Consider the following 12,410-nt stretch of genomic DNA (forward strand, 5'->3'; position numbering starts at 1 on the left):
AGTACTCCCCTTTTTGTGTTTGATGACATAGGGAAATTGCTCCAGATATTCCACCCACTTGGCATGTCTTTTGTTTAGCTTTGCTTGCCCTTTTATGTACTTGAGAGATTCATGGTCAGTGTGGATGATGAATTCTCTAGTAACCAAGTAATGTTCCCAAGTTTTTAAAGCTCTAATGAGGGCATATAACTCTTTGTCATAGGTAGGATAGTTCAAGGTAGGTCCCCTAAGTTTTTCACTAAAGTAAGCTACGGGATGTCCTCCTTGATTAAAACAGCTCCTATACCTATCCCAGATGCATCACATTCTAATTCAAAGGCTTTGGAAAAATCAGGTAAAACGAGAATGGGTGCATGAGTTAACTTATGTTTCAAAGTCTCAAAAGACAACTCTTGCTTATCACCCCAAAGAAAAGGAACATCTTTCTTGACTAACTCATTTAAAGGAGCAGCTATGGTGGAAAAGTCTTTCACAAATCTCCTATAAAAACTAGCTAGCCCATGAAAGCTTCTTACTTCTCCTATATTTTTAGGGGTTGGCCATTCTTGTATAGCCTTGATCTTCTCTGGATCAACATGCACACCTTCTTTTCCAACTTTGAAACCAAGGAAAATCACACTTTCTTGACAAAAAGTACATTTGTCAAAGTTGGCAAAGAGGTGGTGTTCTCTAAGAAGAAGCAAGACTTCCTTGATATGTCTAAGATGCTCTTGAAGACTTTGACTATAGATTAAGATGTCATCAAAGTAGACCACTACAAATCTGCCTATGCATTCCCTAAGCACATGATTCATTAATCTCATGAATGTACTTGGAGCATTGGTCAAGCCAAAGGGCATGACTAACCATTCATATAAACCAAACGTGGTCTTGAAAGCAGTTTTCCATTCATCTCCTTCATGAATTCTTATTTGATGGTATCCACTTTTAAGATCAATTTTGGTGAATAGATTTGCTCCATGTAATTCATCCAACATGTCATCTAGCCTAGGAATGGGATGCCTATACTTGATAGTTATGTTGTTGATGGCCCTACAATCTGTACACATTCTCCAAGACCCATCCTTTTTAGGGACCAACAACACAGGCACAACACAGGGACTTAAACTCTTTTGGATCCACCCTTTGTTCAACAAGTCATTAAATTGTTTCTCTATTTCTTTTGTTTCCATAGGGTTGGTTCTATAGGCTGGCCTATTGGGTAGGCTTGCCCCAGGTACCAAATCTATTTGATGTTCTATTCCCCTCAAAGGTGGTAATCCACTTGGTACCTCTTTGGGAAATATATCATCAAATTCCTTTAAAAGTTTTTGCAACCCCTTCGGTAGAGAACCAAGTCCATGAGTGATTGAAACAAATGCCTCTTTGCAATAAAGAAGGAAATGAGGTTGTCCAAGAAAAAGATTTTTGGAAATATTCAAGGTTTGAGGTTGGACAACTTCATGGGCTGAGGCATGGGTTACCAAATTCTTTCTTTCTTTCTTATTTTCTTTTTTCTTTTCTCCATCCAACTTCTTCTTAAGAATTATTTGGTCCTCTCTTACTTGTGAAGGTGTAAGAGGACACAAAATAATTTTCTTTCCCTTGTGTTGAATGGTGATTTTGTTGGTGACTCCATCATGTAAAGCTTGTTTATCATATTGCCAAGGTCTTCCAAGTAATATGTGCCCAGCTTCCATTGGTACTATATCACAAACAATTTGATCTTCATATTTGCCAATGGAAATGGGTACACTTACTTGTTCTTTAACTACTATTCCATCATCCTCTTTGGTCCATTGAAGTTTGTAAGGTTTAGGATGAGGAGTAGTGGTTAAGCCAAGCTTCTCTACCATTCTAGAACTACAACAGTTGCAACAAGAGCCACTATCCACTATCATTGAACATGTCTTTTCTAAAACTTTGCATCTTGTGTGGAATAGGTTCTCTCTTTGTGACTGTTCTAATTCTACATGTTTACTTTCCAGGAGTCTCCTTACCATAAGTAAGTCACCATCACAAGGTAAAGCTTCTTCTTCTTCAGAAGTGGATGTTTCAGACTCACTATATGAAGAACCCTCACTTTCACTCTCATGCTCAAGGATGTAAGTTGACCTTCTATTGCGGCACTCAGATGCATAGTGCCCTTTTTCCCCACATCTAAAGCACTTAGTCTCCTTACTCTTATGATCTCTTGAAGGTTCTTTGACTTTTTCTTTTCCTCTCTCTCTCTCTCTTTCTTCATATCTTGGCTTGGTTTGACTACCCTCCCTCTTATACTCTTTCTTATGGTGAGAACTATGAGGGTAATCTTTCTTGGTGGAGCTTTTCCTCTTTAGTTGTTGCTCTACCCTCACACAAAGTTGGACTAACTCATTGAGATCATTGTAGGGTATAAGTTCAACCCTATCTCTTATGTCATAGTTGAGTCCACTTTGAAACCTAGCAATTGTTATCCTAGGTTCTTCTCTTATCCCAGCTCTCAACATGAGTAACTCCATTTTTTGTCTATATTCCTCAACACTCATGTTCCTTTGTTGGAGTTTATGGAGTTTATCCATTATCTCCCTATCATAGTAGGCTGGTACATGCCTCCTCCTCAAGGCAGATCTCATTTCATTCCAATACCTAATGGGAGGTAAGGTTGTCCACCATATTAAGGCATAACCTTGGAAGCTTAGAGAAGCCATGGTGACTCTCCTTTCATCATCTATTTGGTGGCACTCAAACAATTGCTCAACTTTCATTTCCCACTCTAGGTATTCTTCTACATCATCTTTTCCATGAAAGGAAGGAAGATCAATCTTAGGATCTCTTGGGTAATGCTCTCTAACTCTATGTTGTCTTCTAGGAGGCATTTGGTAGTGGTCATCATTGTGATGACTACTATTTTGCTCAATTTCACTTGGAGAAGATGATGATTCTTCTCTTCTCCTATGGGAAGACCTCTCTTTCTTTTTATCTTGATTAATCAAAAGTTGACTAATCATATCTTTGAGCTCACTAATCTCTGTATCCCTTTGTTCAAATCTTTGCTCAAATTCTTCCCTTAAAGACATTTCACTATTGGGTTTCAAACTTCCTTGCGCACTTGATTGACTCATTCTTGTCAAAGAAAAATTTTCAAAAGGTTTTCAAAATGTTTGACAAGTAATGAGTGAAAAAAATTTTCACAAACTTTTTTTGTTTTTGGTGAAAAATTTCTAAGAGATTCTAGAAGTAAAAGATGTTTCTAAGTAGCTCCCAGGAAGAAGAGGTGAGTCACAAATGGACAAGCTTAGAAACCAAGTTCTTCCTTAGCCAGAGTTTCCTTAGAATATTCTTTTACTTTAGTTTCTAAGTAGAAATTCTTCAAATTCTTTTTAAATGTTATGAACCTACAAACCAAAGAAAGGTTTACTATATGCTATGCTATCCTAGATACCACGGAGACCTAAAAACAAAAGGATTACTCAAGACATTTAAGGAAAGCAATAAAGATGCAAGAATGTAAATGCTAGACGACCCTAAGTGAAAGTGCAAGTGACACTTGGAGCCCCTTGACACACTTTCACACTAAGAAAACGAAATTGGACTATTACAATGTTCAATTGTGAGCTTGGAATTGCTTCAAAAGCATTTTCCCAAGTCACTTGGCACAACAACAGAAATATAAAAAAAACTACAAGGTTCCGTGATATGAGTACTCAAACAAGCTCAATTAAATGTGTAAAAATAGTGTGGACTTCAATCTTCAGCTGCTGCCAAGTGTATCTCAAAAACAGTATGCAAGTTGTTCCAATTCTGGTGGCAAATTATGCTGCTGTAATGTATTCTGCAGCTGCTGGACAGCAGAGTTGCATCTACTCAAGAGCTCCTAATTGCTTTTCATTTCAGCTTTCCCCTCACTTCCTAGTATGCTACCATTATAAGTAAAGGTTTCTGCAACTGGATGCTTCACAACAGCTGTCACAGTACCTTAAATCCACTCAAACAAACCAAGCTAGATTTACCATTCTGCACCAGTTTTCCACACCAATTTCCAGCAATAATTGACAATTTTGGAAGCCAAAAATGTGGTAAACAAATGAACTAGGTATGGAAAAACAGCAAGTACACAAAAGGAACCTACCAAAGGTGCTAGAACAGATTAAGAAAGCAAAAAAAAAAACGCAAACACAGTTCAGAAATGATTCCAAATGCAAACTGTTTGATAATTTTCAAAACTGTTTGATAAAATGCCCCAATGACTTTCAGATTTTTGAATTTTGATTTTTTTCAGGGCCTGTAATCTGGATTGCACAGTTCAACAGCTTTTTATCACTTGATATTACTTCTTTGAGTCATCTATTTCATTTTTTAATCATGGAACCAACTTTTTCACAATCCAGTAATGAATTTTTTTGCATCAAAATTACCAAACAGTAGCTGGAAAACAGAACTGCACCAGAAAAATTAGACTGAATTTTGGTGGTTTGAGATCCAAAACTATATGGAAATGTTTCAATCTTTGTTTGGACAGTTTCAACAATTTTTAATGATGATTTTGAACATGTTCATACCTTAAGACAACTTAGTAACTGCCTATAATTCAAAATCATTGTTTCACTTCCATTTTCACTCAAAAATTGATGGTTTCAAATGCAAATTTGCATATAAGTCATGTTTTGACCAAATGAACAGTACTAGCAACTTTGAACCATCAATTGAAACTTGCTCAAGCTATAAAACAGCAAGGAAACAGCAGATTTTCGAAATTCCCTACTGCTGTACCACTTATGCAGTAAATGGCACCAAAATAACCAACCAAATTCAGTTTTATGGAATCAAAGTTTGAATCAGCAAGGAAAAGACTCTAGGAAATGTGAATACACAGATCTAAGCTGGAATTAAAGATGCTTAGCATGACCAAACTCAGATTAAACTATGCAATGAAAATTGGCACGGTGATAAACCAAATTTAAAATCTGAAATAGCAAATGACTAGTGTCTATGCACAACCAAGCTATGCAAATTGCATTTCATTGCTTGTTATGGTTGGCTACACTCTTAGCATCATTCAACAACACTAAACAATGTTGTATCAAGCTTTAGAATCAACCAAAACCAGCTGAAAACATATTTGATGATTTAGAACAGCAAACAAAATTCTGCATCAGATTTAAACAAAATTTTAAAACCAGTTTGGCTTATTGGATGTTCAGCCTATATTACCAAGGCTAGATCAACTGATCACTGCCTCTGATGGTAACAAACAGCTTGTATAGCACTGGTAAGCACAGAACTCAACAGAAACAATTTCAAAACAGTGACAACTATAAAACAGCAACAGTAGTTTGCACAAGACTTTAGACAAAATAGAATTTAAAGTTCAAAGCTGGAATTGACTCAAACAAGAAATGATTCACCGTTTAAAATGAAAAATGGACATAAAACACTATAAGAACACAGAATTAAAGGCTGGAACAAAATTACAGAAGCAGAATTAAAAGAACAAAAACTGACACAGAATTAAAACTGAAACAGAAACAGAAAACAGAAACAGAGATGGAATTCAGCAGAATTAAATTGCAGAATGAGAAGAAATGCTTAGCTCCTTGGTGCGTGGAGAACCTGGCTCTGATACCACTTGATAGAGCCAAATTCCAGAGGAAACCAGTGGCCTGAAGCTCCCAGATCAGAGGTGTGGTAGATGTGTTGGTGTGCAGCGGAATTGATGGAGTAAATGGTGATGGAGATGTTTGAATGAAGCAAGGTAAAATGAGTGAAACCTCTCAGCTCAGAAAGCCTTCATATAGTGGAAGGAAGCTTGAGAGAAAATGAAGAATTAGCAAGCAATTTTGACTCAAGAGCAGAATGCAAGACTGAAATATATTTCTCAGCATTTGGGCATAGCTCTAAAGTACCATACAAGGAAGAAACCATCCTATTTATAATTGAAGATGGGTCTCTTTTCTGAATTGAACTCCTGCCTAATTTCAAATGGGAAGCCTAACAGCAACACCGAATCCTTCCAGCAAATCCCATGCCTTGCTCCAGGTCAGCTCCTCACGTGTTTGAAGCATCTTCTCATCCAACGTTGGGCTATTTTGGGGTTTTGGCTGGGTGCATATGACTTTGGCAGCAAGCTTCTCCAACCAGGCCTTCCTTTCACGTGCCAAATGCCATGTTGGCAGCTGCTCCCTCCAATTTATTTAATCCTACAAAACAAAGTAAACATGCTTAATTAAGAGAAGAAGGTTTAAGATAATTCACCTTCCATAGAAGCAAAATATTAAGTGATCCTTCTTCCTCTTGAACTCTCTTAGCCATGGCTCTAGTAAGAGGTCCAATGTATGTCTTAGATGGTCTTCCATCATTTAGCTTGGTTGGGAGAAGGAATATCATCTTCAGTAAGAGTTGTCATTTACCTATAATAAAAGTGATTCAAATAAAAAAAAGGGATAACATCAGTAAAAAGGGATAAAAATAAGAATAAAAATTTATAAATCCAACCTTTTCTTCTTTGATTTGAAGTTTAAAGACTTAGGTTTCTTATGGACATAAAATGATGGATTTATCCAAATTCCTTCATCATGATCATCTCTCCTATACAAGATATCATCTGCTATTGGATCATCATCATATGATATTTGATACAAAGGATCATCTTCAATATTTTTATATTCATCTTCTATATCATCACTGGAAGGATCGTTTATTTTATTGGTCAACAACACAATTGACCAATTGACATCAACCGGATCAATGACATAAAAGATTTGTTGAGCTTGTGATGCTAAAATAAATGGCTCATCTTTGTACCCCACTTTATTAAAATTCACTTGCATAAATCCTGTTTCATCTTGTCGAACTCCATTATTGTTATCAACCCACTTGCAACCAAATATGGGTACCTGAAATGTGGTGTAATCCAACTCCCATATATGTTCAATTACCCCAAAATACGACATATTTGCATATATAGGACTTCTATCTTTAGCACTTGAGATGTGCATAGATTCAGCCACCAAAGTTACACCACTATTTTGCATAGTACTTTGATCATCTCGGTCTTTAGTGTAAAATGTGCACCCATTAATCATATAACCAGTGTAAGAGAAGACTTGAAAATTTGGACCATTGGCTAACCATTTCAATCTGTCAGAAATTAAAGAGGATTTCACATTTAACTCTTCAAAAATGTGACTTGTTAGCCATTGTATAAAAGTTGCATTGTGTTCTCTACATATCCAATGGTCAGTCCTAGTTGGATTTAATTTGGTAATCATGTCTTTGTGTCTCCCAACATATGGCTCAACTTCATCGTCATTGTGTAGGATATACAATTGAGCTTGCTCCCAATCTTTCCTGGTTATAGTCACTATGGTATTTCCAGAAATCCCTTCTCCTGTGGTTCTCGCTAAGTGTCGAGAATTTGGAAGTCCTATTGATTCAACATCAGAGAGGTAATCAGTACAAAATTCAATAGCTTGTTCAAGTATATATCGTTCCACTATACATCCTTCTGGTCGACTTCTATTTTTCACATAGCCCTTTAATATCTTCATATACCGCTCCATTGGATACATCCATCTCATATAGGCCGGTCCACAATATTGTGTCTCCTTAACTAAGTGAATGCTAACATGCACCATTATGTCAAAGAAAGAAGGGGGAAAATACATTTCAAGCTCACACAAAGTTACAATAATTTCTCTTTCTAGTGCTTGCAATTTTCCAGTGTCAATCACTTTGCTACATATGGCTCTAAAGAAATAGCATAGTTTAGTTATGGTCCATCTTACCTTTTTAAGCAAAATGGAACGTAAGCCTATCGGTAACAAATGCTCCATCACAACATGACAGTCATGAGACTTTAACCCTATTAGTTTTAAATCTTTCATAGATACTAAGTTCCTAATGTTTGATGAATACCCTTCTAGAACTTTAACTCCTTGTACAAACTTACAAAACACAATTTTTTCCTTTCTAGATAGAGTATGAGCTGCTGGAGGTAGATATTGACGTTTACCTTTCTTTATTGGTGTCAATTCTGTTCGAATTCCCATTTGAACTAAGTCTAGCCTTGCATTGATGCCATCCTTAGACTTTCCAGGAACATTCAACAACGTACCTATGACACTATCAAATACATTTTTTGCGATATGCATGACATCAAGGAAATGTCTAACGTACAAGGACTTCCAATATGGCAAATAAAAAAATATTGACTTTTTCTTCCACCCACTTGTGACTAGATCTCTTGCAAAAGGCTTACCAAATTTGTTGTTTATATCCTTTACTTTTTCAAAAACTTTATCACCATACAACAGTTCTGGAGCTCTACGTTCTTCTGTTGTCCCATTAAATGCTTTTCTCCATCCTCGATAACGGTGCTTTGAAGGTAAGAATCTACGATGCCCAAGAAAAACATTTTTCTTACCATGTTCCAATCGCACCCAATCTGTATTATCTTCACATATAGGGCATGCACACTTCCCTTTGATACTATATCTAGATAGATTACCATATGCTGGAAAATCATTAATTATGCCAAATAGCATTGCCCTTAGTAGGAAACTTTCTTTTGTATACGCATCATACACCTCTACACCTTCGTTCCACATATCCTTCAAGTCTTCAATAAGAGGTGCCAAGTATATGTCTATGTCATTCCCTGGTTGTTTTGGACCTGGAATTAGCATGGATAACATCATGAACTTCCTTTTCATGCATAGCCATGGAGGTAGGTTATATATAATCATAACCACAGGCCACGTGCTATGCGAGTTGATTTGCATACCATGCTGATGAGAGGGTCGCACCTCCCACAAAAGTTGTGCATAGAATAATGCAGTATAGTACTAGGAAGTGACTCCTAGGTCGTCTCTCAAGGACCAAATGTGGTTCGGGTCTCAGGTCAAACACGTAGTGGGGGTTTTGAAAGTGTTTTTGTGATTCGAAACAACTGAATTAAAACTGGAAATTAAATACAACCAAACATAATTGAAAACATTGAAATAAATGGACAAAGCTTGAAAATCGAACGGTCCTACATTGAGACCGAACGGTCTCTAAAGCAAGTGAGGAAATTGGAAATGCAAGAAAATAAAAAAACACTTCTAATGCTATTTAAATGCATCGTTGAGCTAAAACAGAAAATACACGTTGCAACGGTTATTGACACTAAAAAGAAAAATGCGTAACAGTTAAATAAAATAAAATAAGTGAGTTGTGTGCTTCACCAAATTCCGTCTACCATTTTTTTTAAAAAGAAAGAAAATCTGCATTGCTGAAATAAAATATAAATGAAAAGTGAGTGACATTGCTAGAAAATAAACCAATTAATATTCTGTGCAATTGAATCAGCGTCTGCGAACAAAATGTAAATGCACCGTGTCTCCTTCCGGCAAAGAAAAGACTTGAGCTTTTAATTAATTCCCGTGCACACCTTTCTCCATGAATCAACACCGTGCACACTGCTTGGAGCTACTTCAAATGAAATCAACACTTCATTAATCACCGCTTCTGCAGTTGCTCTTTAATTGATAGACTAAAAACTTCAATAAAAAAAATGCATGAACCAAACAAAATGAAAAGGGCAATCGGTATTCAGCAACATAAAATTGAAGTGAAGCTTTTTCATTCCACCGTAACAACATTCACACCATTTTTCTTTCTTCCAAAATGAAAATGTTCCCAGCAAAAAAAAAAAGACAACTAAGCAAGTGTGGCTCCAGGCATCCTCACTGCATCCATTTCTCCAAAGCTGATTCCCGTGTGCAAGGTGGCAACTCTCTTCTGCCTAGGCCGAGACACACACTCCTCCCGTCCTTACATTCCCTACACCAAAAATAAAAATCTCGCCCCCCTAGGTGGCGGCTGGTCCCCTCCTTTTTGTGCACGTTCACGCTGGATAAAACCCGAGAGGTCCCGCTGGAAGCCAAACCCAGGTGTTGGACGTTGTTTTTTTTTTTGGGCCGTGACGTGCGTGATTTGCTGGATGTACCAAGTGTGGGTCGCATGTTGCTGTCCACGCTCCCCTAGACATGTCTCTCCTTGGATGCGTGGTATTCTTTCTCTGCTGCTGGGCCACGTGAACCAGCTGGGCAGTCCGTCACACCCTTTCTCTCCATGCACACACAACTTCCAAGCTGCTGGACACTCCTCTCAAGCTTGCTTATGGGTCCGCTACTGGACTTGCTTTTATGGACCAAGGCTTCATTTTCCCCAAGCACACCTCCTAAACTGTTGTTCGCGTGTGGATCGTGGTGAAGCTGAGCTGAAAGCCTCCCTCCACGCGTGATGCTCTGTTTGCTGCACCCCCTTAATTGAAATTCACACCTCCTCAATAATTTTAAGTTAAATTATAATTGATGTGGCATTTTCTTTTCACCTCCAAATGTCCCAAATATTATCCAACAATTTCCCTACAATTAATAATGCAAATAATTAGCTCAAATAATTCAAATTAATTAAAATAAGAATTTTTGGTCAAATTAAGCACAATTAGCAAAAACGGAAAAAAACCGGACATTTAAGCACAATTCCCTGATTAATTCTAGCAAAATAAACTAAGTGAAATTGAGAAAATATTGACTCATCACATGCGGATTTATTCCATCAGTAGACAAAGCAAGACGTAGGTTTCGTGGTTCTTTCCCAAAATTAGGGTAATCATGGTCAACTTTTGTCCATTGAGGAGAATCTGCAGGGTGTCGAATCTTTCCAACACGTATTCTTTCATCTACATGCCATCTTAAGTTCTTTGCATCTTGTTCATTACGATACATGCGCCTAAATCTTGGTATTATAGGAAAATACCATACCACTTTGCTCGGCACTAAATTTTTCTTATAGCGCAATGTCATACATTTAGGACATTTATCCAATGGGGCATATTCATTTCGAAAAAGAATGCAATCATTTGGACAAGCATGAATCTTCTCGTAGCTCATCCCAATAGAGCTTAACATTTTTCTAGCGTCATACATTCGACTAGGAAGCACATTATCTTGTGGTAGCATATTTTTTATAAGTGATAGTAATTCGGTAAAGCTAGTATCAGACCATCCATTTCATGCTTTCAAATTGAATAATTTCAAGACTGCTGATAGTCTTGTGAAACTAGTACAACCATTATACAATGGTGTCTTTGCATCCATTGTCAACCTATCAAACATTTGAGGACAATCTCGCATATCCTCTTCAATAATATTTACAATATCTTCAACTTCATCTAACTCATATGTTGTGTCAGTCTCTTTCGGTGTAGAACTTGTATTATGATGAAAATCATTATTTATATGATTTTTTCTATTTTCACCATGTTTGGTCCAGCATGAATAACTTTTATCAATTCCATTGCATATTAAATGCTCTTCTAACTCATCTGCGTTCACTACCTTTAAATGACAACACTGTAAGCAAGGACAAATGATTCTACTAGGGTTTTTTGCATGCTCAACTGCAAATCTACAAAACTCTTTCACCCCATCCTCATATTCTTTTGATAATCAACTAGCAAACATCCATTTTCGGTCCATATTTTATTAATCTATCAAGATTAGTGAATATAGTATTAGCAATATATAGAAACTAACATTATTTGTAATATCATACAAATAAAATAATATTCATACTACCTCAACTTTGAACACACCATTAATCACTCCATTTATGACAATCTTACCATCTATATTATGCAACATGAAGTGGTTTTATGTTTATTTCATTATAATAAATACAAAGGCATAACACTTAAATTAGTTCAGGGTATTTTAGCAATATGATCTTGTATTGTCAACAAAATATCTACTAATATGAAGCAAAACATATTTCTATATTCTCAAAAGCTTAACTTGTTAATAAGAGGTCCAAGGAATGGTTTTATATCTTTGACAGGATGTTTATGTCTGGGCCCAAAACGTAGTTGGATTTTATAGGAAGAAATGTGCAGAATTCATAAAGTCAGAAGACAACTTATTACCTTTCACTTGATGGGGATATTGTAAATAGTGTACATAGTGATTCTAGTATACAGAAAGGAGTTTGTGGCTTAGAAGATGGGGATTCTGACATTGTGAAAGAACTAAAGGAAAAAAATACTATTGTTGAATAAATAATTGTTGGAAGAAAAGCAAACAAGAAAAAAATACATAACCAAATAAAAAATACCGATCCACATAATAACCTCACTCTTGTTAACTACTGGTGCACCCAAAAGAAAACAATCTAAAACAGGACTGACTATCACATGAATCAGTTTCAACATGCTTCCTAAATTAATCCACATGTGTATTAAAAGAAACCCCTTCAACCTTTATACTTTCAATATACCAGTAACAGAGACAATTGCATACCAACAAATATAATTAAAAGGAACAAGTGATAATCATGTAGCAAGAATCCAATCATACACAAAATAGGATTAGCGCCCCCATACATAATTTAAACCATCAAAGAATGAA

The 12,410-nt window shown here is 36.5% G+C and overlaps 1 pseudogene; it reads right to left on the reverse strand.

The window, feature by feature from the left end:
* Window positions 1–6,440: 6,440 nt before the first annotated feature.
* Window positions 6,441–11,434, reverse strand: LOC148193161 (uncharacterized; annotated as a pseudogene).
* Between the last annotated feature and the right edge of the window lie 976 nt (window positions 11,435–12,410).

This window comes from Vigna umbellata, chromosome 9, assembly GCF_029865625.1.
Source record: "Vigna umbellata cultivar VRB3 chromosome 9, Vumbellata_1.0, whole genome shotgun sequence".
NCBI classification, from domain to species: Eukaryota; Viridiplantae; Streptophyta; class Magnoliopsida; order Fabales; family Fabaceae; genus Vigna; species Vigna umbellata.